Source organism: Solanum stenotomum, chromosome 9 (genome assembly GCF_019186545.1).
Source record: "Solanum stenotomum isolate F172 chromosome 9, ASM1918654v1, whole genome shotgun sequence".
Classification (NCBI taxonomy): domain Eukaryota; kingdom Viridiplantae; phylum Streptophyta; class Magnoliopsida; order Solanales; family Solanaceae; genus Solanum; species Solanum stenotomum.
In genome coordinates, this window is record NC_064290.1 from 15258286 (window position 1) to 15282443 (window position 24158).

Below are 24158 nucleotides of genomic sequence, written 5' to 3' on the forward strand. Positions count from 1 at the left end.
CAAATGGTAAAATTGAATAAACCATCTACATTTACACATAAAAATTGCAAGTTATAATTTAAATATGTATGTAATTTTTTAAATTATTCAAAATACAAATAATTAGAAAACCACACAAATATATATATATATATATATATATATATATACACACACACATTCACTTAAGATTACAAACGTCATGTAGTGATATATTTGTCTTTTTAATTAGCAAATGTTAAATGACTCACATTTCAAATTTGTATTGGATTTATTTAGTAACAAGCAACTCTCTCTAAATAATTTGTAAGCTAATTTATTTAAATAAATTACAAATATAAAATATAAAATCAAGAAAATAAATAAAATAATTAAAATGATTTGAGGGATATTTTTGTCTTTACATAGACTTATCCCATGATATTATATCCTATGTATTACTAATACCTCTAAATGGAAGGTATTAGTAAAACATCCTATAATATCTTGTAGGATGTACATATACTCAAATTCCTACCAAATATAGTACTAAATAATATCATACATAATACATGGGCTATTTCTTCTAATGCGTTTTAAAATACTAGTTCTTCTATTATAACTAGATGTAATATGCTTGTGCAAGCACGGGCACAACAAATTGAGGTTGTATGTATAAGGAGTACTGTTTATTCTTGAAGTAATTGTCATTTCATAAGTTCCAAATAATGAAACTTAAAATTGGCAAAATACAAGTTCAATTCGGAGGAAAATAAAATAAAAAAATAAAAAATATACATCACAAAAATATTTGTCTATAAGCAACACAGCAAGAATGATACACAAGATTCTTGGGTGATCAATTTATCGGTTGCTTGCATATCACAACTCATATAAACACAACACTGCAATCTTCAATATCAGAGACGCGTGTTAAGAAAACATGACTGCATCAACAAAATTATGTTTTTTTGTTCATATTAATCTTAGAGTTCCATATTAGTAAAGAGGTAATACTCATTAGTGAACAACACATGTTCAGTTAGAGAGTTGGTGATGGTGATTATGCCATAACAGAGAGCCTAGAGGATCCATCCAAGATCTTAATTGAATTGAAGAGTCAACATTACATTCAACACAAAGGGAGATATGAAAATATCTAAGAGTGTGATGTCCTTATTTAATTTTCATTATATACTAATTTAGTAATTACCAACTTCGAGAAAACTTGTTATAAGTGCCATTTAGGATTTATATACTCAAATATTTTTACCACCGGGTGATTACATAAATATCCTGCAAAAGTATCATTGTGTAGCTAACTGTTTTAAGTTAAAGAAATCAATTAAAAATGAAGCCTTGAAACCAGAAAAATTACCGCAATGACCAGCAAATTTAGTTATTTTTTCCCAAAAGAAACGTGTATGATTAAAATTGAAGATCATTTGAATTTTGAAGTGGTTGGATACTAACTACCCCTAAATTTGGTTAGTTAAAGATAATAGTTATATTGAATTTATATTTGAAAATGAGAGCACTTGTATTATGATGATCAAATATTAATTTATCAATACTTAAATACTTGCTTATGATAATAATGAAATAATAGAAAATGTTATGAATATATTCATATTATAGTAAATGACTATCATGGGTACCGTGTTGTTGGTAATCACCTTTGCTTCAATACTTGTGTAGGTGCTGAGCCCGGACCTATGTGATCTCTTCCTCCTTCAATTGATCTCGAGGCTCGTCAAGGACTTGAAGAGGTAGCTGTTTGTCATTCAACGGACCCACTTTTTGTAGTGTCTTGTACACGTGACAATCAAATTTTAGGGGTTTTAATAGAAGACTAACACTTTGTTTGGATCATTGTTACCCATTGTATTGTATTGTATTGTATCGTTACAATACCTACAATGTTTGTTTTGATTGTTACTTAAAATGTATTGGATTGTATTGTTAAATTTCGTTGTTACGTAACAATGAAAACCCCTATTTTATGGAACAACCGATTTGGTGTGTTCTCATTGTTACTTAATTTCTTTTTCCAATTATATCTTTACATAATATTTCAAAATACTATTTTACCCTTTATCTTATATTATTTAATTCTAGTCAAACCTCCTACCCTAGAATAATTAAGGATATTTTAGTAAATTTATAAATTACAATACAATACGATACAATCAAACCAAACAATTAAAATATTATTAAACAACAACAAACAATACAGTCTAGCCAAACATTGTATCTACCTTAAAGTACAGTACAATACAATACATTATGAAACAATGGGTAACAATGATCCAAACAGAGTGTAAGTTTTTCGCTTTATCTTGTCCTTATTTTTACTATTTTCCGCTTTTATTTTGTTTTCGTTGGGTTCATGCAGACTTGTATTGGTAGAAAGAAACAAGTTCCATCACGTCCACTTTTGGGTCATGACATGACGTTAGTCATAGTAAATATAAAACTCCCCAAAACCACACATAATCACCCAAGAACATTTTGTAGATGAGAAAGGGATATCTAGGGTGAATTTTGATAGTTTTTCAACAGAAATCTTCGAAAAGGCAAGCAATTCGATCCCTCTACCTTGCTATTTTAATTTCTTGGCCTTAGATGTTGTAATTATAGACCTAAGAGAGGGTTTGGGTTGTTCTTAAGGCTGAAAAAATTTAGGTTTATGATAATTTTACGGTGTAAGACCTTAGGTTGTTATAAACACATTTGTTCTTGATTTATTTACCGTAATTCATTAATGTGATCAAGAAATTGGTAACTTTAGGCAAATTAGTGGTGGAATAACCCTTGTTTGAGTGAAGAATCTTGAGATTGGTTTAGAATTTGGAATTAAGATGTAAACCATAAATAATTAGGTCAATTGTGATTGATTTTGTACTATATTATTATTTTAGACCGAGAACAAGCTAAAAGTTTCACAAAAAGGGTCAAAGGTTCATGATCAGACTTCTGCAATAATTGTTTGGTGCCCAGGTAGGCAAGGAATTTTTAACTGAATAGTTAGACTTGTCTTTACTTACATTATATTATACCTTATGGATAAAGGAAATTGCATGTATATGCCTTTAGAAACAGAGTTCGAATGATTGAAAATGTGGCTAGTTGTGTGTCACGACCCGAGTCTACACCCTGGACGTCAAACATCGTACAAGACTCCGAAAAGCCTCATATCATTCATAACATAAGATAATCGAAATAGTGCGGAATTAAAACTTTTCTTTAAATCCATAAAATAAAAAAACTTCATTTAAAACAGTGAAAGTCTAGTCTCAATGGCCATCTAAAAACAATATTCGAAACAAAAGTAGGGTCACGACCCTTTACAATAGAAAGTCTAAAATAGTCTATTACAATAAAAGACATGAAACATCAAAACTACTTATCCTCGAATCCATGAGGACATACCACTAGTCTCGGAAGAACTCAATCTAAGCCTTTAGCCATGAGGGGAATCAAATTGAGTGCCAATCCCTACATTTTGTAGAAAATAGAAGAATATGGGTTAACACAATTAAGTACTGAGTATGATAACCATGCAAAAACCATGTTTAAAACAGACATTTTGGTTGAAAATCATGCATATGCCAATTTTGAGAAAATATCATCAACTTTAGCAAAAAGGCATAAGATACAAGTACAAACATCATATAAGTCATTTCATCACATTAGAACATAATCAACATATAATCCATTTCATCATATTAGAGCCTTCACCTTAAGTAACCCCAAGCTATACTTTGTGCAATGTATGAATAATGTCCCATACCACCATCCACACCAAGTACCACATTAAGTCCACCAGAAGTGAACTTACCATTCTTCCTTTTCATCATTGGACAATACTCATACATAAAGAACATAAGCATTTCATAAGTCATAACAAGGAAGTAACTCAAAATACAATCCAATTAAAGCATGCATCATCACATTAAGCATATAAGTCAACATTCTTCATTAGCTTCATTAAGAGCACATTCGTTTCATTTAACATTATAACATAAAGGTACACACCATGACTACTCTCAAAGCCTACTTGTGCAATGCATAGATGGCATCTCATACTACCACACATACTAAGTAGTGCACTCTTGAGAAGCCATAGTTCATTAACATTCTTTGTGGGGGTAAGCTTTAACCGACATAGACCATGTGAGCAATTAATGGAATCCCGATGTTACCCTCACCGGATAACAGATTCCTACTTGCCTAAGGTAGGACCGTTAACATTTAGCTTAGGTTGATCCACTAGCTAATATCCTATATAGGCACACAGTTATGGGATATGGAGATTGATACTAGATACCCCGCCTCAACTCACGGAAGAGCATCCATCTCAAGGGATTGTTACTAGATACCCCGCCTCAACTCGCGGATGAGCATCCATCTCAATTCATATCCACTCGGTGCTTAGCATTATTCCCCACAGAGTACTGAACATTCATTACTTTAGACATCATTATGGAATAAGAGATTGTTACTAGATGCCCCGCCTCAACTCATGGATGAGTATCCACCTCAAACCCAACATTCATTAAAATGGGATATAGAGATTGTTACTAGATACTCCGCCTCAACTCACGGGTGAACATCCATCTCAACCCAACATTCATTCATTGGATATCTCATAGATTCAAAGATGAGAATAGTCTTTCAACTAAGAATCCCCATATTGTGAGAAAGTCCTTTCACAACACGTCATTATCGTTCATTAGTGTACAATTGAGAATAGCCTTTCAATCAACACATCATCATTAACATAATCTTAGAAACTTCATTCATTCTTCATTCATAAGTGTGTGAGTATGCGAGAATAACCTCTCACATATGTCATCATCATTCATATGTGTTAAATTAAGAATAAACTTTCAATACTAATACAATTGCATTCTAAACATAATCATAATACTTTCATTGAGATCACACACATATTCTTCACATCATAATCATACATAATCCTTCTTGAAACTGTCCTTCAAGGCTATGAATCAATCTCAACCCAAAAATATAGAATACTACATTAGATAAGGAAATTAACATGATTCAAATACTAATTCAATATAAACATAAGCAATTCAACAAACTTCATGATCAATCAATTCCCAATCACAATTCACAACTTAAGATTTTGGGGAAAACATGGGTTCATAGGGGAATTCCATCTTAATTTATCATTAATTCATCAGTTCCACCTTAAATCATCATATATAAACCTTTGAAAATGTTTTGGAATTGAACCCATGCATATATTGAAAACCCTAGCTTTTTGGGGGAATTTAGAAACTTGAAATCATATTTTGATAGGGCTCCTTGAATGAAATTTATCAAGCATTAAGACTACCATACCTTTTAGGGAAGAACTCCACGAAAAATTGAGTGAGAATGGTGAGATCTTGAGCTTGACCTATGGACCGTAGGTGGGCTCACGCCCCGTCCTACAAGTCCGTGGTTTGGGGCTGGAACTTTCCATTTGGGACCTTGACCCACGGAAGCCATCCACGGGGCATGGATAGACCTACGGGGCATAGGTCCCATCCGTGAGTCCTCCTCAATTTGACAGCTTTTTGGTTTCTTGGAGTCTTTGGGGTTAGGCTTTAAGGTCTTCCTCAAGGACCCCTTGGTTGGTCCTTGAGGAGTCGTACCTTGACGTTTAATCCCTAAACCCCTCAACCTAAGCTCGGGACATCAATTAACAACTCAAAACCCCATAACAAACTCAAAACCAAGCTCATTAGGCTCTAGTTTCACTTACTAGTTTTTCGGGTCGTTATATTATCTCCTTCTTAGGAACATTCGTCCTCGAATGACTCTTTAAACACTTAAGGGAAATAAAGACTCATGACAACCAGCGCATCATGCATGCAACATCATAAACAATGAAAAAAATTAGGAGGAAACATCAACTCCATCTCAAACATACTCAATCTAACACAAGGAAGTAGGAACTACATCTACAAACTCATTATGCATCAAAACTTCAACAATTCTCATTTCATTGGAGGAATTACCTTCTCCAACTCAAATCATGCTAATCATAACATCATTAAGCACCTTATGCAATTACTCTTAAAAGCACATTTAGGCATGTTCAACAATTCACCTCATGAAGCATATAGGCAAGTCATACTAAATGCACATCAACATGAGGAACATCATTAATAAAACTCATTTTCTCATTTAAACATAAATTCATCAAGAAAATGCATAGCATAAGGAGACCATGGAAACACATAATCACACATGACTCCAAAACATGAAACAAGCTACAAGGAACTCTTGGTCTCAATCTTGAATAGGAATAGAAGAAAGTGATAAGGATATCGGAACTCTCAACAACCTTACTATTCAACATACCATCTCCCCCTTAGGAGTAAACCCATATCAAGGCTAACATGAAAAATAACATAGGGACCTTAACAAGACATTCACAACTATAACGAATTATCAACATACCGGTGCCTTCATCTGGAAGAGTTCATTTACCCTCTTTAGATCGAAGTGCATAGAAACGACCATAATTTGGAGGGATATGAACCGTACCATCATTAGAAGCTTGTTTGGCCTCTCTTCCTTTTTTTCGAGAGCGTTGGACAATCTCTCATCTTATGACCCTTCTTTTCATACCCAAAACAACCATCGGTGCCGACAAGGCACTTACCCAAATGTTGCTTCCCACACTTGGCACATATAGATCTTTCAAAAGAAGAGCCACCTCCATTTTCTCCTTGAGAATTAGAGTTACACACCCTATCCTTGTTGATCATTGGGGAATCTTGGTTGTAGGACCTCTTTTTGGACCTTGGTTGACCTTGCTTATCAGACCTAGTTCTCTTCGACTCTCTATTTTTTCTCTTAAGTTTGGACTCCTCAATAGATTGGGCATATACCATGAGCCTAGAAATATTCATCTCATTATGGAGCATTGTTGTACAACACTCTTCCTCAACTAGGTCGAAAATTCCCGGTACAAATCGACTCATCTCATCCCTTGGGTTAGACACCAAAGATGGAGCATACTTAAGACAATTAGGTAAATTTCGAGGAGTATTCTTGCACACTCATGTTACCTTGCCTAAGGTTGATAAAATCTTCCATCTTAACCTCTCTCTTCTCATAGAAGAAGAACCTACTAAGGAATGCTTCCTTGAACACTTCCCAATCTATAGGCCCCGCTCCTACCAACCTATTACTCTTCCATTGAGTGCACCACACTTGGGCAATGTCCTTCAATTGATAAGCGGCTAGTTCTGCTTTTTCTATAGAAGTCACTCTCATAGCGTTCACTATCTTATACACCTCATCCAAAAACTCTTAGGGATCCTTTCCCACCTTGGAACCAAGAAACATCTGAGGGTTCATCCTCACAAAGTCTCTTAACCTAGAAGCCATAGTGCTCACAATGGGGTTCACATGAGTCTCAACACCCCTAGTAGCTTGGGCCGTCATAGCTTGGGCTTGAGTAGTTATGATTTGAGCCATCATCAAAAGAGCCAACCTAACTTCTTCATTGGTCATGGCCGGAGCATCAACCAGAACTTATTACCTTGAGGAACTTGGTCACCTTGAGGACCTTAGGGAGGAAATCCCTCATTCACAATCTTTTCCTACATCCTTCTTGTGTTGTCCCTTCTTGTATTCATATCCTATAAACACAAGAAAAGGGTTATGAAAAGGACACTTATAGAGCTAAACTCTATGACACGACTTCAAGAATTATGAAAGAAGTGTAGCTTCCTCACGTCCTATAGTCTCTCATTCATAAATATGTCGCGACTCACACCCATGAACAAGACTCTACTAGACGTGGCTTGTGAGACATCAATCCTAAAAGCCATTCCCAAAACCTTGTGCTTTGATACCATATTTGTCACGACTCGAGCTTACACCCTGGACGTGACACGACGTACAAGACTCCAAAAAGCCTCATACAAGTCTCATAGCATTCAGAACATAAGATAATTGAAATAGTGCAGAATTAAAACCTTTCTTTAAATCCATACAATAAAAAAACTTCATTTAAAACAACGAAAGTTTACTAGTCTCACATGGCCATCAAAAAATAATCTTCGAAACAAAAGTAGGGTCACAACCCTTTATAATAGAAAGTCTAAAATAATCTATTACAGTAAAAAACATGAAACATCAAAAGTACGTGTCCTCGAATCCATGAGGACATACCACTAGTCTTGGAAGAACTCAATCCAAGCCTTTAGCCACGAGGGGAATCAAATTGAGTGCCAATCTTTACACTTTGTAGAAAATAGAAGAATATGAGTTAGCACAATTAAGTATTAAGTATGATAGTCATGCAAAAACCATGCTAAACACAGACATTTTGGTTGAAAACTATGCAAATGTCAATTTTGATAAAATATCATCAACTTTAGCAAAAAGGCATAAGATAAAAAGTACAAGCATCATATAAGTCATTTCATCACATTAGAACATAATCAGCATATAAGCCATTTCATCATATTAGAGCCTTCGCCATAAGTAACCCCAAGCTATACTTTGAGCAATGTATGAATAGTGTCCCATACAACTATCCACACCAAGTACCACATTAAGACCACCAAAAGTGAACTTACCATTCTTCCTTTTCATCATTGGACAACACTCATACATAAGGAACATAAACATTTCATAAGTAATAACAAGGAAGTAACTCATAATACAATCCAAGTAAAGCATGCATCATCACATTAAGCATATAAGTCAACATTCTTCATTAGCTTCATTAAGAGCACATTCGTTTCATTTAACATTATAACATAAAGGACACACCATGACTACTCTCAAAGTCTACTTGTGCAATGTATAGATGGCATCCCATACTACCACTCATACTAAGTAGTGCATTCTTGAGAAGTCATAGTTCATTAACATTCTTTGTGGGAATAAGCCTTAACCAACATAGACCATGTGAGCAATTCATGGAATCTCGGTGTCACCCTCACCATATAAGAAATTCTTACTTGCCTAAGGTAGGACCGTTAACATTTAGCTTAGGTGGATCCATTAGCTAATATCATATGTGGGCACATAGTTATTGGATAGGGAGATTGCTACTAGATACCCCGCCTCAAATCACAGATGAGCATCCATCTCAAGAGATTGTTACTAGATACCCCGCCTCAACTCCCGAATGAGCATCCATCTCGGTGCTTAACATTATTCCCCATGGAGTACTTAGCATTCATTACTTTAGTCATCATTATGGGATAACAGATTGTTACTAGATACCCCACCTCAACTCATGGATGAGTATCCACCTCAACCCCAACATTCATTAAAATGGGATATAGAGATTGTTACTATATACTCCACCTCAACTCACGGATGAGCATCCATCTTAACCCAACATTTATTCATTGGATACCTCATAGATTCAAAGTTGACAATAGCCTTTCAACTAAGAATCCCTATATTGTGAGAAAGTACTTTCACAACATGTCATTATCATTCATTAGTGTTCAATTGAGAATAACCTTTCAATCAACACATCATCATTAACATAATCTTAATTAGAAACTCCATTCATTCTTCATTCATGAGTGTGTGAGTGAGTGAGAATAACCTTTCACATATGTCATCATCATTCATTGGTGTTAAATTGAGAATAAACTTTCAATACTAATACAATTGCATTCTAAACATAATCATAATACTTTCATTGAGATCACACACATATTCTTCACATCATAACCATATATAATCCTTTATGAAATTACCCTTCAAGACTATGAATCAATCTCAACCCAAAAATCTAGAATACTACATTAGATAAGGATATTAACATGATTCAAATACTAATTCAATATAAACATAAGCAATTCAACATACATTAATGATCAATCAATTCTCTATCACAATTCACAACTTAGGATTTTGGGGAAAACATGGGTTCATACATAGGGGAATTCCATATTAATTCATCATTAATTCATCAATTCCACCTTAAATCATCATATATAAACCTTTGAAAATGTTTTGGAATTGAACCCATGCATAGATTGAAAACCCTAGCTTTTTGGGGGAATTTAGAAACTTCAAATCATCTTTTGATGGGGCTTCTTGAATGAAACTTTATCAAGGATGAATACTACCATACCTTTTAGGGAAGAACTCCTCGAAAAATTGAGTGAGAATGGTGAGATCTTGAGCTTGAAAGCTTGAATCTTTCACCTCCAATGGTCATTTCTAGAGAGAGGATATTTGGAGAGAGTGGGAGGATTCTATTTTGTGTTTTGATAGAATGAATTGGAAAAGGTGTTTAATACTTTTAAAACCCTTAAAATACTTTAATTAATCAATAATAATTGTCCCTTAACTTAACTAAACTTAAAAGAAATTTACCAAACCACCCCTCACTTGGTCATGTCTTGGACATCAACACAGACATGACTTACGCCCCATGACCTACGAACCGTAGATGGGCTAACACCCCATCCTGTAGGTCCGTGGTTTAAGGCTGGGACTTGCCATTTGGGACCTTGACCCACAGAGGCCATCCACGGGACGTGGATGGACCTACGAGAGGTAGGTTCCATCCATGAGTCCTCCTCAATTTGATAGCCTTTTGGTTTCTTGGTTTCTTGGGAGTTAGGCTTTAAGGTCCTCCTCAAGGACCCCTTGGTTGGTCCTTGGGGAGTCGTACCTTGACGTTTAACCTCTAAACCCCTCAACCTAAGCTCTGGACATCAATTAACAACTCAAAACCCCATAACAAACTCAAAACCAAACTCGTTAGGCTTTAGTTTCACTTACTAGTTTTCCGAGTTGTTACATTGTGGTTAGGTTAATGGTAGATATAACTAGTTATTGTTGAATTTATGATGTTTGTTGGGTGTTATTCTAGGAAAGATAATTGTGGGTGATTGGAATATGATCCGAAATTATCTAGAAAGAATTCTTTGGGTGATGGTTGTTTGTCTTCCAAGTTACGTAATGTGTGCATGATAACTATTTTATAGTTTACTTGTACAATGCATGTTGGGAAAACATAAGGGGTAAATGTGAAATGACATCCTGTTGATAATCTCATGTAATGAAATTGTTTAATATACTTGTGGCTTCAAATGTAATTGGTCCTTGTGATTGTGCATGTTGTTTGTGATTGGTGATTTACTCGTGTACCACTTTAGTACAGGTTTTTTAATGGTTGGCTTGAATACCATACCTGATATAAGATATCATATAATTGGCTTGAGTACCACACCGGTATACTAACAATGATTGACTCAAGTATCACACTGGTACACTAACAATTTATGTGTGGGTAATATGAGAGAGCTGAGTTTACTTCCTTGTAATTGGATGGTTACATGTTGGTCCATGGGTGGTCGGACTTGTGTTTAAATGTTGGGATGGTTCTTTTGTAGACCAGGTTTGCATGTTAAACACTATGAATGATATTTTAGGGATCTTTGATGATCCATGTTACTTAAAAGGTGTGATGAATCAAGTATGACTTGTTATGCTGAGGTTGTTCATATTTATTGTGCATCTCAGTTCAGGGTGACGAATGAGAGTCTGGGTATGCTATACTTGTGATTATAATTATATGTTATCTATTTTGCTCAGTTATAGTTACTAGGCCAGGCTGATGACCGAGAGTCTGGTGCATAGTTTAAATGTTGGGATTAGTTATAATTGTTTGGTGTTTAGAACATATACTGATAAGGGGGATTTGAGTCATAGTGGTTTAGTAAGAGTCTTACATGTGGTTTACAAAAATGGTTCAAGGGCCAAGGTGTTGGAACGAGAACTTGAGGGAGAGTAGTAGGTTGGTTAACAGAGTTAGTAGCAGTCTGATATTTGAAGAATCTCTATGTGACAAAAGGGTTAAGTTATGATTTGATATGAATGTGGAATGACCTAGATAGTGAAGTTGACAGTGGAAGGAAGGGGAGTGACATGAGATAGAACGTATGAATTCCAAGAAATACTGCTTGTGGCAAGAGCGATGATTGAATGGTTCGGGTCCTAATTTATCTTCAAGTTGCATATTTCTTCTGCTTAATTACATGACATTATGTGGTGAATTTGGGCCGGTGGATGATACCTACATGTACATGTTGTGTGTACCTATACTATTGCTATGCCACTTGGCATAGTCTGATTGTAGGATTCAGTGATGTTTCATAGGTGAAAACAAAGATGATCTCTGTGAGCTTCTACTCTTCTTTCCTTATGGTGGTAGTTGTGTTTTATTTCTTTCATAAATTGTACTCTTTAGAAGTTCTTGTACCTGTTTAGACTAGTTCCTTGTGAGAGGGATCAATGTATTTTCTTTTCAAAGGTATTTTTATTTGACAAATTGTAAATATTTCAATATATAAAAATAGGTTGTTTAGTTTAATTTTGATTTATTTCTGCATGGCATGATTTAAGTTGGGTGATAAGGATTCTCCTATCCATGTGTTAGAGTAGGTGTCCACACAGCCCGATGGATTAGATCGTAACAATGTTACCTCAAATAATTGTCATTGTGTGTTCCTGTATTTAACTAATAAGCAACATCCATAACTTTTTTTTTTTGGTTGAAAAGGAGTTAATTTATTTATATATAATATACATCCATACAATCCAGGTGGCTAGAAGCATTACAATCGACTTGAATACTAGGTAAATTAGCTACTAAGGCTATACTATCCGAAGATGGAGGAGGCATGTCAAAGGTCTGAAAATTTGCTCCCTTCTTTCCAGCATCTATAGTATTCGTGCTGAACAAAGAAGTAGCTGCCCGCTCCATATTACAAAATACAGGAATACTTACTACATTATCAACTAGAGTTAAACTATTCGGTGATGAAGATGGCATGTCATGCCTAATAAAGGTTACTCCCTCCTTGTCCACATCGATATTCTTCATGATGAACATGGGTGGGGCTGACCATTCCACAAAATCTATGATTTCCTTTAGCTTAACCGCTTCTTTAGCTAATCTATCAGCCACCTGGTTCTGCTCCCTGCGTCTGAGGGTGATCTGTGGGTTCCCAGCCTCTGGAGCAATAATGCCCTGCATTCAAGGATTATGTTAGAAAAAGAATCGTTCCCTTCGTAAATCAGCACAAGGATGTCTGATGAGTCTGTTTCTATTTGAAGTGGTGTTAACATGTGTCTATCTGCCATTCTTAATCCCATTAGGAGAGCTAATATTTCATATTCTCAATCATAATTATAATATGTTCTTTCTTAATATAAGTTGATATGACATTTTTAAACTCTTTGATATTCTTGGCAAGTGCTACGATGTATTAAAGCATAAGCAAAAAAAAGTTGTAGAGAGGATCTGCAAGAAGAAACGCTGATCGAGTAAAGATGTAATGACTTTGGATAGTAGTGAAGAAGGGTTTATGTGAAGTTGGCATGCCATTTTGATTTTATAAATGAATGAGGTTAACAGAGAAAGGATAAATTTGAGCAGTTCTTATAACATTAAAGCATATATGGATCGATAGTATAACATATAATAATATTAAATATTTTTCCATAAGCAAAGGAAATTTTTATTCTTTTTTCTTTATTATACAAAGAATGTTAGTATTGCAAAAGCAAACCAGAAGGGGAATCTTGCAAATATTTTAAAGCTAATTAAGAAAAATATAAACAATATTGTTATATAATCAGATGAAACATGAAAAAATATCAGACCAAATGAGCCAATTCAGTTAATACAATTGATTAAATAAGATACCACATTTAGTGATCAGAGTAAGTTTAATATATAAGTTGATCAAATTGACTTGTAAGCTCTTTTAAACTTATTTATCATGTATTTCGTAAATTCTTAAAATGCTTATGAAGGTGTTTGATTTATTTTATACATAATTAAAGGCAAAAAGGAGATAATAGTTTATTGGGTACACTCCTTGACATAAAGTTGCATGCAACTTAGTTGATTAGCCGTGTCAAACTCTACGATCAATGGTTCAACTCCAAATCTAAAAGTCATCATTTTGATATATTTTAAGAATTTATTTTGATGCATTCTAAGTTCTCCATTCACCCTTCTTATAGACTTATTTTTTATGATTTTTTTCTTTCACCTTCTTTTACCCCAATAAAATTAATTAAAAATAATTTATAAACTAAATGTATAATAAGTTGCTCAGTAATCATCTGGTGCTCATATTATTATTTTTAAAATGTTATGTTGGATACATTCCAAAAAAAAAACTCATGTTTTAAATTTTTCTATAATAGTAAGCGTGGATTATATTTTATATTATTTTTTTAAAAAAAAGGTGTCGATCTACTTGTATATTATAGAAAATAGATTGTTAATATACTATTTTAGGAGCTATGAAGTGCATATTTTTATTTCTTATATGAGCAAACACGAGACATCAATCATATACTAATATTTTATTACACAAAATGACAAAAGTTAACGTAGAACGTATTTATTATATATTTCTTATATGGGAGAACACAAGAGACATCACCCATACTAATGTTTTATTACACGAAAGTTAACGTAGAACGTATTTATTATATGGACAAACACAAGAGACATCTGATATTTTATTACACGAAAGTTAAAGTAGAACATATTTATTACTCCCTCCGTCCCATTTTATGTGGCAACATTTGACCGGGCACAAAATTTAAGAAATAAATGAAGACTTTGAAATGTTTACCAAATTGCCCTTTAAAAAGTAGACTTACTTTTCTCTCTCCTCATAAATGTATTGGAGTATTATTTTAAGATTAAGTGGGACCAACAAGGGTAAAAAAGGAATTGTACCTTTAAATACTTTCCATATAAGGAAATGTGACATTCTTTTTGGGACTGACCAAAAAGGAAATGTTGCCACATAAAATGGGACGGAGGGAGTATATGGGCAAACACAAAAGACATAAGATAGCTTCAAACAACAAACAAAGCATGAGATATTTGAAGCGCACACAGATCAATTCATGTTGACATGGTGATCATCAATAGCTTTGGTGAGACCAACAAGAAACTCCATCAAACATATTAGTTCAGACGTATTTTCATTTGGCCTTTCATATTCTATTGTCCAACACACCAAATCCCTATCGTCTTTTGCATCCATATGAAGAGTTATCTTGTAGAGATCATATTCATGCAGCATATCTCCTTTAGATTCTTTGATTGTGATCGACTTTTTTCTTCATCAATAGATTCAATTATCTGCTTCGAAACCCTCTCTTTCCCTTCTGTAGGAAATGAATAAACAAATAGAGTTGTCATTTAGGGTGTGTTTGGTATGAAGGAAAATGTTTTCCATGGAAAATGTTTTCCTGGAAAACAAGTTGATTTTTGACTTATTTTCTCATGTTTGGTTGGTGAGTAGAAAATATTTTCTGGAAAAGATTTTTAGTGTTTGATTTATGAATGATTTTTTTTTTGAGAAATATCTTTTATTTTTACTAGGGTAGAAAATAATGTTTGAAAATTGAAAATATTTTTTAAAAACAAACTTAAATTATTATTTTTTGGGGGGGTTTGGTTGGGGGGCTGGTTTGAGGATAGGGACAAAATAAATTGATTTTTTCAATAAAAAAGTAATTGTAATTTGAAGTTGGAAGAAAGTTTTAGAAAATGTTTTCCTTAAATTTTGAAGAGAAGTCATTTTCCTTAAATTTGAGGAAAATGAGTTGATTTGGAAAACATTTTCCAAAACATTTAACCCAACCAAACATGAGAAAATTGGAAAACATTTTCCGAAAAATGTTTTCCTTCATACCAAACACACCCTTAATATGAAAACGTACACCACAATCGGTAGGAAAGTATAGAGTTAAAGCAAAATTCTAGTATTTGTAGTATATTACTTTTAAAGTGTCACTATAACAAATAGGATATATAGCTACGAAATTATTAGTTACGACATAAAATTCGTCACTAATTATTTACTTTTAGTGACAAAAATTACTTTTCGTGCTTAAATATCTGAGACATATACTTTTAGTAACGAAACATAAAAGTTTGTGGCAAAATTTTGTCCACTAAAATTTTCCACCAAAAAATGAATTGGTGTCATTTATTGAGTACTGTCAGTCACGAATTTAAAGTTACCAGTGACACATTATTTCGTCACAAATGATGTATCTAATTCGTAACAAATTATTTTTGTCTTAAAATTAATTTTTTTTTGGACACAAAATAATTTCGTCTCAAAATATATGTTGTTACAATAGCGACAAATAAGAGTTTGTAGTTAAATATTATAAGTTTTAGCTATAAAAATTTAAATCTAATTGTGACATTTATTTTCGTCACTAATAATATGAACAATTGGTGACAATAATTTTATTGTCTCTAATCAACCTATGATTTAGTGACAACAAAAAAATGTCACAAAATATGTAAGGTGTTAAATAGCGACAACTTAGAATTTGTAGTTGAATAATTCAACTATTTGCTACGAAAAATTCATAGCTATATACAAAATTTTCTTTGGCTATGATTGTTCATAATTAGAGAATTTCATAAATGGTCCCTGAACTATTGAAGTAGGTCTAAAATAGTCCCTTAACAATACATTTATCGGTCGATTTTGTAAAAATAAAAATATTCAATTCATCAATTTTTCTAAATTACACAATTATAAAATGCATCATTTGAAAAATACAATCTAGATTATAAGTACCGTGAGTGGGTAGTATTCTACCACTACATCACAAATATTTGTTGGCTTAAGATATTTTATTTTTTATTTTATACACTTTCATCGATAAAGAGTATAGAAAAAATAATTTCTCAAACCTTGATGCTTATTTTTGTGCGTGCCTATCGATTTTGTGGTGGGTAAACAATACAGACTAAGTCGATTGATTTGCTTTTGTCTAAAAAAACATACATAATTAGTAGTGATTCCAAGTACGTAGAGCAATTATATAGAGATAATATCAACTTAGACTTTGCAAAGATGTGAAATATTTCATGGATTCTATTAACCTTTTTCATCCGTGTGAAAATTGAAATAAACTAAAAAAATGAAAGCACAAATGAAAGAAATTAACCAACTAAGATTTTGAATATATTATCATAAAGTACTATAGTTGTGAGTGTCAATGTTATAAAAAAAATCTGATTAACTCATCGAATCAAACCAAGTATTTGATTTCTTATAGTATAATCGAAAGTTTAATTTTATATAAATTTATAATTGTACTGAATAATTTTGTAATTTTTTAATTATACTGAATAATATGATATTGAAATCCTATTTTTTCAAATATACATTGTTTTAGTTTTAACAGTAGAAAATAAATTGTTCTTAATAAATTATTTTAGACGTCTACTCATAAAATCAAATGTTTTGAACCAAAACAAAAGCTTTAGCAAGGTTCTACCAAGCATATTAAGAACTTTGAAAATCTTGATGTTTTACTTTTTCGTGATAAATATGATGCCATTTAATATTAATTTAATTCGACTATTTTTAGTTTTTTATTTTAGCATTAGCATTGTTGTTGTTGTTATTATTACTATTATTATTCTTCTTATTATTGTTATTATTATTACCAACGATACAGAATCACTGACCTAGCGGTGGTCCGCCCAGTCATAGATCAAGCAAGTCAATATCCTTAGAGGTAGTCCAACTATATAAGAATCGAAATACACAAGAATTTTAACATAGTTTCTCAGACTGCATGGTTTAATTATTTTACCCAAGCAAAGGGCCTGTCAAGAAGCTAATACATACTTTTATTGAGCCCATGTGTCTGATAGTTCTAACCGGGTATCAAGCGCCCTACTTATCAAACTCAATTTCGGGCTAAAAACCACGGCTCATCAGACGGAGTCATAAAGACAAAGCCAATAAAAGTAGTACTAGATCTGACGGTACCTCATTCTCAGAACCAAGTCGAGAAGCCATACTAAAATTCTTCTATATTTAAATAAAGCATAGATCCGTTCATGGCATATATAAAAGAGAAGTTAGTTATCCGGTATAGATATAAATTTTTAGCCGGACATAGTCACAACTTCCAGATCAGAGATATAAAAAGATTTAAAATTAAAAGAAGAGAATTAAATTACCTTGTAACAATAGCCAACAGGGCCATAAGAAATATCAACAACTTTATTTACTTCCGGCGAACCTCCGGCAAACCGAGAGCTTTACAAACTAAGAGAAACAAACAACTTAAAAAAAAACTTTAATGAAGAGAGTGTTTTTTTTCGACGCCCTCCTTCCAACTACAAAAGACCTTATTTATAGAAGAAAAAAGGATTTATCTACAGTGATCTACAGTGATTTACATTGACCATGGGTCCCTTATCAATGGGTCCCAAATGTACAGTAACAGTTTTTCTACTGTGGTTTAACAGTGTATCTACTGTTAATCAATAGTGGTCATCTTGTCTTTCTTTTTCAATTCCCTAAGTAAACCTTCTGCTTTAGACAGCATATCTGCTGTCATTGGTTTAGCCGATTCACAAGGCTGGGCCTCTTGAGCATCATCTGCGATATCATCACTTGTTTCACTTCTCATCGAAGTGTCTGATTTTTCATAGTGAGTGATATTGAGGAGTAGATTCCTCCTAATTTCATCCAAATACTCCTTTATCATTTCTTCTTTATTTCCATCTTGAATGGAAATTCTTCTGGCAATATGTTTGATAGAGTTGTCAGCAATTATTCATTTGTGGGGAATAATATCATAATCTTGGATTCTTTGAGAAATAGAGTCCAATAATTCTTGGCCATATAATGATTTAGTCATGGGATACTTCTTCATTAATTTATCCTAGAAATTATTATAATAAATCCGATATAAGCATGGAATTTTCATTAAAACCTACTTTCGGGGTCCATTTATGGATCCATGGAATCGAGAATTCTATGAAGAAATAAATTTGTTCAATTTGTTCTATATAACAAACATGATCTGAGTGGTATAAATCATTAAGGTCTGGTGAAACCTTAACCCAGTTTTTGTATAACTTTAAAAAGGGATCAGGTAAAATCTTTACAGTTGGTCCGTGGTATGACCACCAGTTCAAGAACTAGTTAGGAATTGAGTCAACAAATATCTTTGCACACACCTTGATAAACCATGTATATTTATGCCTTTCATTGTTATAATAAAGAACTTTGCTGAAAGCGTTAATATAATCTCAATAAGTGAAATTGGTAGGGATTTTATTGAGGCTGATCTACCTTTATTTCATCGAGGATATACCCCAATCTTCAATTGATATAATATGTTTTATGATCATTTTGGAGAAGTTATAAACATTCTCGCTGGTGTTATAACCTGAGAAGTGCTAAAATTCAACACTACATGTATTCGTTAAAATGATCTCGTAATACGAGCGAGTTTTGTATGACTCTCTTGGGAAGTATAATCCGTTAAGTAAATATCGCTGGAATATCTTCCACGGTTCTTCTTTTCTCTATATCTCAGAGTTTTCAATAAGAAATATCATTTCTTTCTTTACTACCCTTTCATAGGATCTAATATCATCAACCTCTTCTTTCGCCACCGATGCAAAAGTATTACTTTGCTTTTGAGATAAATATGCTCTCAGTTGGGCGTATAATAGATTATTTTCTGGAATATCATCCAGATGTATCGAAGAAGTAGCTTATTTTGAAGAGCTTGTTAGTTTTACCAAGCTCATTCCTCCCCTTTGTATAATTGGAGAGCTGGATGAGGATCCATATGACGATCCTAATATTTTTGAGGAGGATGATCTTCCCCTTCCGCGAGTATAATTGTCCCTTCCTCTAGCCTTGGTTACCCAAGGAGGATCCATCCTGCAAACATAGCATTTAGTTTTAATCATCTAAAAGGTCATAAACTTCAGAACAATAAAATCTTTCATATAACTCTTGTTCAATCATGTAATTGGCGACGATATTCATCACCATTCCGTCTATAATTCTCCATAAAATACGTTCTTGTAAATATCTATTAAGAGGAACTAGTTGCCTTCAAAATTGTAACCAAAGTAATATGAATAAAGAATTAAAGAAGTTGAGAAAACCCATTTTTTTAAGAAGAAAGATATTCTCTAGATAAGAAGTCTGGGAGGGAATTATCACTTCCCTTTTTATAATGAATTTCAAAATCAAAAGGGGCTAATTGTGCCTGCCACCTAGCAAATATTAATTTGGATGCATCATGCTTAAAATCTTTATCAAATATATATTTGACTGATTGAGCATCTGTTTTTATCACAAATTTCTGATTGTAAAGATCATCCTGAAATTTTAAAACACATTTAACGATAGTTAACATTTCATGAGCTACCGTTGCATATTTTTTCTGAGCATCGCTCCATTTTCCTGAATGAAACCGAATAAGGTATTCATTTTTATCATGCGGGTTAATCTGTTTTAATATTCTACCATAACCCATATTGGACGCATCTGTCTCAACGATCTTTGGCAAAGCAGGATTAGCAAGGGTTAAACAAGGCAAAGATTTAACTCTTTCTTTAACAGTCTTTACAAGATCTGTGAGACTATTAGTCCAAGGCTTCTTATGATCTTATTTTAGCCTATCGTATAACGGAGCTAAATCTCAAGACAAATTTTTGTAGAAAGGAGAAATGTAATTTAAACTTCCCAGAAATCGCTGCAATTGCGTCCTATCTGTAATACTATCGGGAAATTTTGATGCGAATTCAATAGATCGCTGAATATGAGTCATTTTTCCTTGACAAATCAAATGACCCAAAAATCTAACTTCTGTTTGAAAAGACTCATTTTAGGTTTAGATATGACCAAACCATTTTGAATAACTATTTTCTTAAAAATGTCTAGATGCTTAATATGCATTTCAAGAGTCTTTGAGTATACCAAAATATCATCAATATAAACTATGATGAAATCCAAATAAGGATTAAAAATATCATTCATAATCTTTTGAAATTTCGAGGGAGCATTTTTTAAACCAAAGGACATTGCATTCCATTCGTATTGTCCAAACGGAACATTAAATGTCGTTCTATAAGAATGGTCTTTAAATATTTGGATTTGCCAATATCCAGATTTTAAATCGAATTTTGAAAAGATATTAGCATCATATAGTCTTGATAATAAATCCCTTTTGTTTGGAATAGGATACCTAATCCATTTTAAAAATCTATTTAAAGGTTTATAATTAATTACTAACCTGGGAACACCTCGTTCTTTTTCTGCTGCGTTATTAACATAAAATGCAGTACAAGACCAGGGTGACTTGGAACGTTTTATTAAACCCTTTTGCAATAAATTATCAATTTCCTTTTTGTAGAATTCGACCAATTCGGTATTCATCTGGCAAGGACGAGATTTGATAGGAATATTTTCCTCAGAGAAATTATCTTCATATGGAAGAGTTACAATATGCTTTTTTCGATTTCAAAAAGCACTAGGATGATTAGCACAAATATCAATGGCCATTTGTTCAGAAATGAGTTTAATCTTTTCCTGTATTTTAGTAGATTTCAAAGTATCGAATATATTCATACTACATATCTCAAGTTGTAAATAATCGACATGCTTTTGTTTCATTTCAATTAAAGCATTAATATCTTGAGAAATAGGTTCAGTGATAAAATTATAACTAATATCTTGATTTTTATAAGTAGCAGAAAATCCTTTAACGTTTATATTAGTAAAAGGATAAATTGCATTTATAAACGGAGTTCCAAGAATAATGGGAGAATATAACTGATTTTTTACCAAGAAAAATAAGTGGGGAATACAAACTTTATTCTGGCAAATACGTGTATTAGATAATTTATATTTTATATCTAAAGCATGATCAGATGCAAATTTAACCATATGAGTTGTTTTTTCAAAATATTTAGTAGGTACTAAACCTTCTTGAATGCAACTCACATCAGCGCCACTATCAATCATAGCAATATTAGTTATAGAAAAAATATTATCAATTAATATAGTACATTTAATATACCATTCACGAGCTGTAACAATTTGCATCATTCCTAAAAACATATTTTGTTTTGGATCAATATTCAAAGTGTTGGCAAGAGTATTTTCTTCAGCAGTAGATTCATCAACCTTATTTTTTCCCTTGCTATTAGCAGACTCAATCTGAGTAAGACGGTGATCATAAATAATATGATTTTATTTAAGAAATTTAATTTCTTCCTTCAAATGTTCAATTTTTCCCTATAAATCATCAAAAGAGGTATCACGAATAATCATGATTTATTTAGAAGAGAGTCTATTATGAACTTCAGACAAGGAGTAAGGATTAGAATAATTAAACTCATCTTTAACCTTTTTATTACTAGGAATACTAGTTGAAGAGCTAGTTTTACTAGCAGCCAATTGAATGATCTTTTCACAAAGAGTATTATCGATAACTTTTTTTAGAAGTTCTATCACATTGTCTGCAGTGATAGTGAACATATTCATGCCTTCGAACTGAGATTGCAGCTTGTAAAATTCATCATGTTCGCAGTGACAAATATCATTATGACATTTGCAAGCATCATTTGAATCTTGATGAACCTTAGAAGGCTCAGGTTGCTCATCCTCTGTTGCATAACTTGTTTCAGAATCATTATAATCTGATTCGGAACCAGAAGTATATATAAAACTATATATCTTTTCTTGAATATCATCATCAAGTTCTAGAGTCTTAAGCTTTTCCAGCTTACAATTTGGAGCTATATGTCCAAATTTTTCACATTTATAACACTTAATCTTATCAAGATTTTGCCTAGACCTATTCCTAGTAAATCTATAAGATTTACGATGAGCTCTACGCTCATCTCTTTCTTCTCTAGTCCTTCTTCTAGATCTTCTTTTCTTATGATGAGATCTATGAGATTCTGATTTAGAAGTTTCTCGGTTGGTGCTTTTTGAAGCATTTGGTAAACCAAATTGAGTACAAAAATCTCTTAATTGAGACTTTTCTCTAAGCTTATCCATCTTAAGTTGTCTTGAAACTTTTAACTCATTGCACAAATTTATGTCTTCTTGCGTACAAGCCCCAATAAGCTTTCCATAAGTAAAATCACTATAGGGAATAATTCCTTGTGGATTTCTAAGAGTCTTTTTTACTCTTTCTGCAAATAAAGAAGGTAAGCCATCAATAAATTTGGCTTTTCAGAGTTCTAAACCATTTTCGGGAAATTTCATTACACGACTTAAATAAGTGTCTTTATACCATCTAAACTCACCTAAATGTCTACATCTAAGACCATTTAGTAGAGATCTAAAGGTTTCATATTGATTGGTAAATCTACCACTAAAATGTTCAAGAATAGTAAAATAAGTATATACATAGTGTTTTCTCTGTTTTGAACAAGGGCAAAGCCTAAATTATCAACTCCTTCATTTACTGCCTTAGCATTAATTACTGTTGCTCTCGCATCAGAGGGCATATAATTATCCCACCATCCTCTTAGTTGACCGGTAAATCCTGCAATAATCATCTTGCAAATGGTCTTGTCAGTGTTACCTACACTTTTGCAGATAGTAGGATACATAAGCATCCTATGAACCATAATCGTCAATTGCCTATCAGTTAGCCCATTGAGATTTCATTCATAAATCTCACTTCCACTATAAGAAGTGTTAGTTTAATTCCAATCTCTTTCCTCTATTAAAACATCTTGAGGAGTAGGCCTGGGATAGTAATAAGTTTGCATGCTAGGTTTTCTAGCATAAGCAGTATTACCACTATTCTTTTTTGGATACCCATGAAGTTTATTAACTTTCATTTCCATTTGGGATTTTAGGGCTAGTTTGAATTTGTGATTTTAAGATTAGTTTGAATTTTGAATTTAGGACTAGTTTGAATTATTATTGAGATTTTAGGAATACTAATAGTTTGAATTTGGGATTTTAGCACTATAGTTTGATTTTTGAATTCTAGGAGTACTTTCAATTTGTGATTTTAAGACTAATTTGAATTTGGAATTTAGGACTAATAGTTTGAATTATATTTGATATTTTAGGACTAATTAAATCGTTTGAAGTTGGGACACTAGCTAGCTAGTTTGAATTTAGGATTTTAGGGATTTGAATTACAACTTAATTAGAACTTATAATTAACTATAAGTTGAATTTACTATAAATTGAACTTAATTAGGAATATGAACTTGAAATTATAACTTGAACTTGGAACTAATTAGCTTGAATATATAACTAATTAAGTTTAGAAATTATATATGAACTTGAATTGAAACTTGAACTTATTAAAACTTGAGAATATATATA

The 24158-nt window shown here is 32.8% G+C and overlaps 1 protein-coding gene and 1 pseudogene across 1 annotated transcript in view; one reads left to right on the forward strand and one right to left on the reverse strand.

Moving 5' to 3' along the window:
* Positions 1-24158, forward strand: part of LOC125876796 (oligouridylate-binding protein 1-like) — a 377725-nt gene that overhangs the window by 183178 nt on the left and 170389 nt on the right. The gene's annotated exons all lie outside the window — the stretch shown is intronic.
* The window catches only part of LOC125876820 (kirola-like), a 16517-nt pseudogene continuing 7189 nt past the window's right edge, over positions 14831-24158 (reverse strand).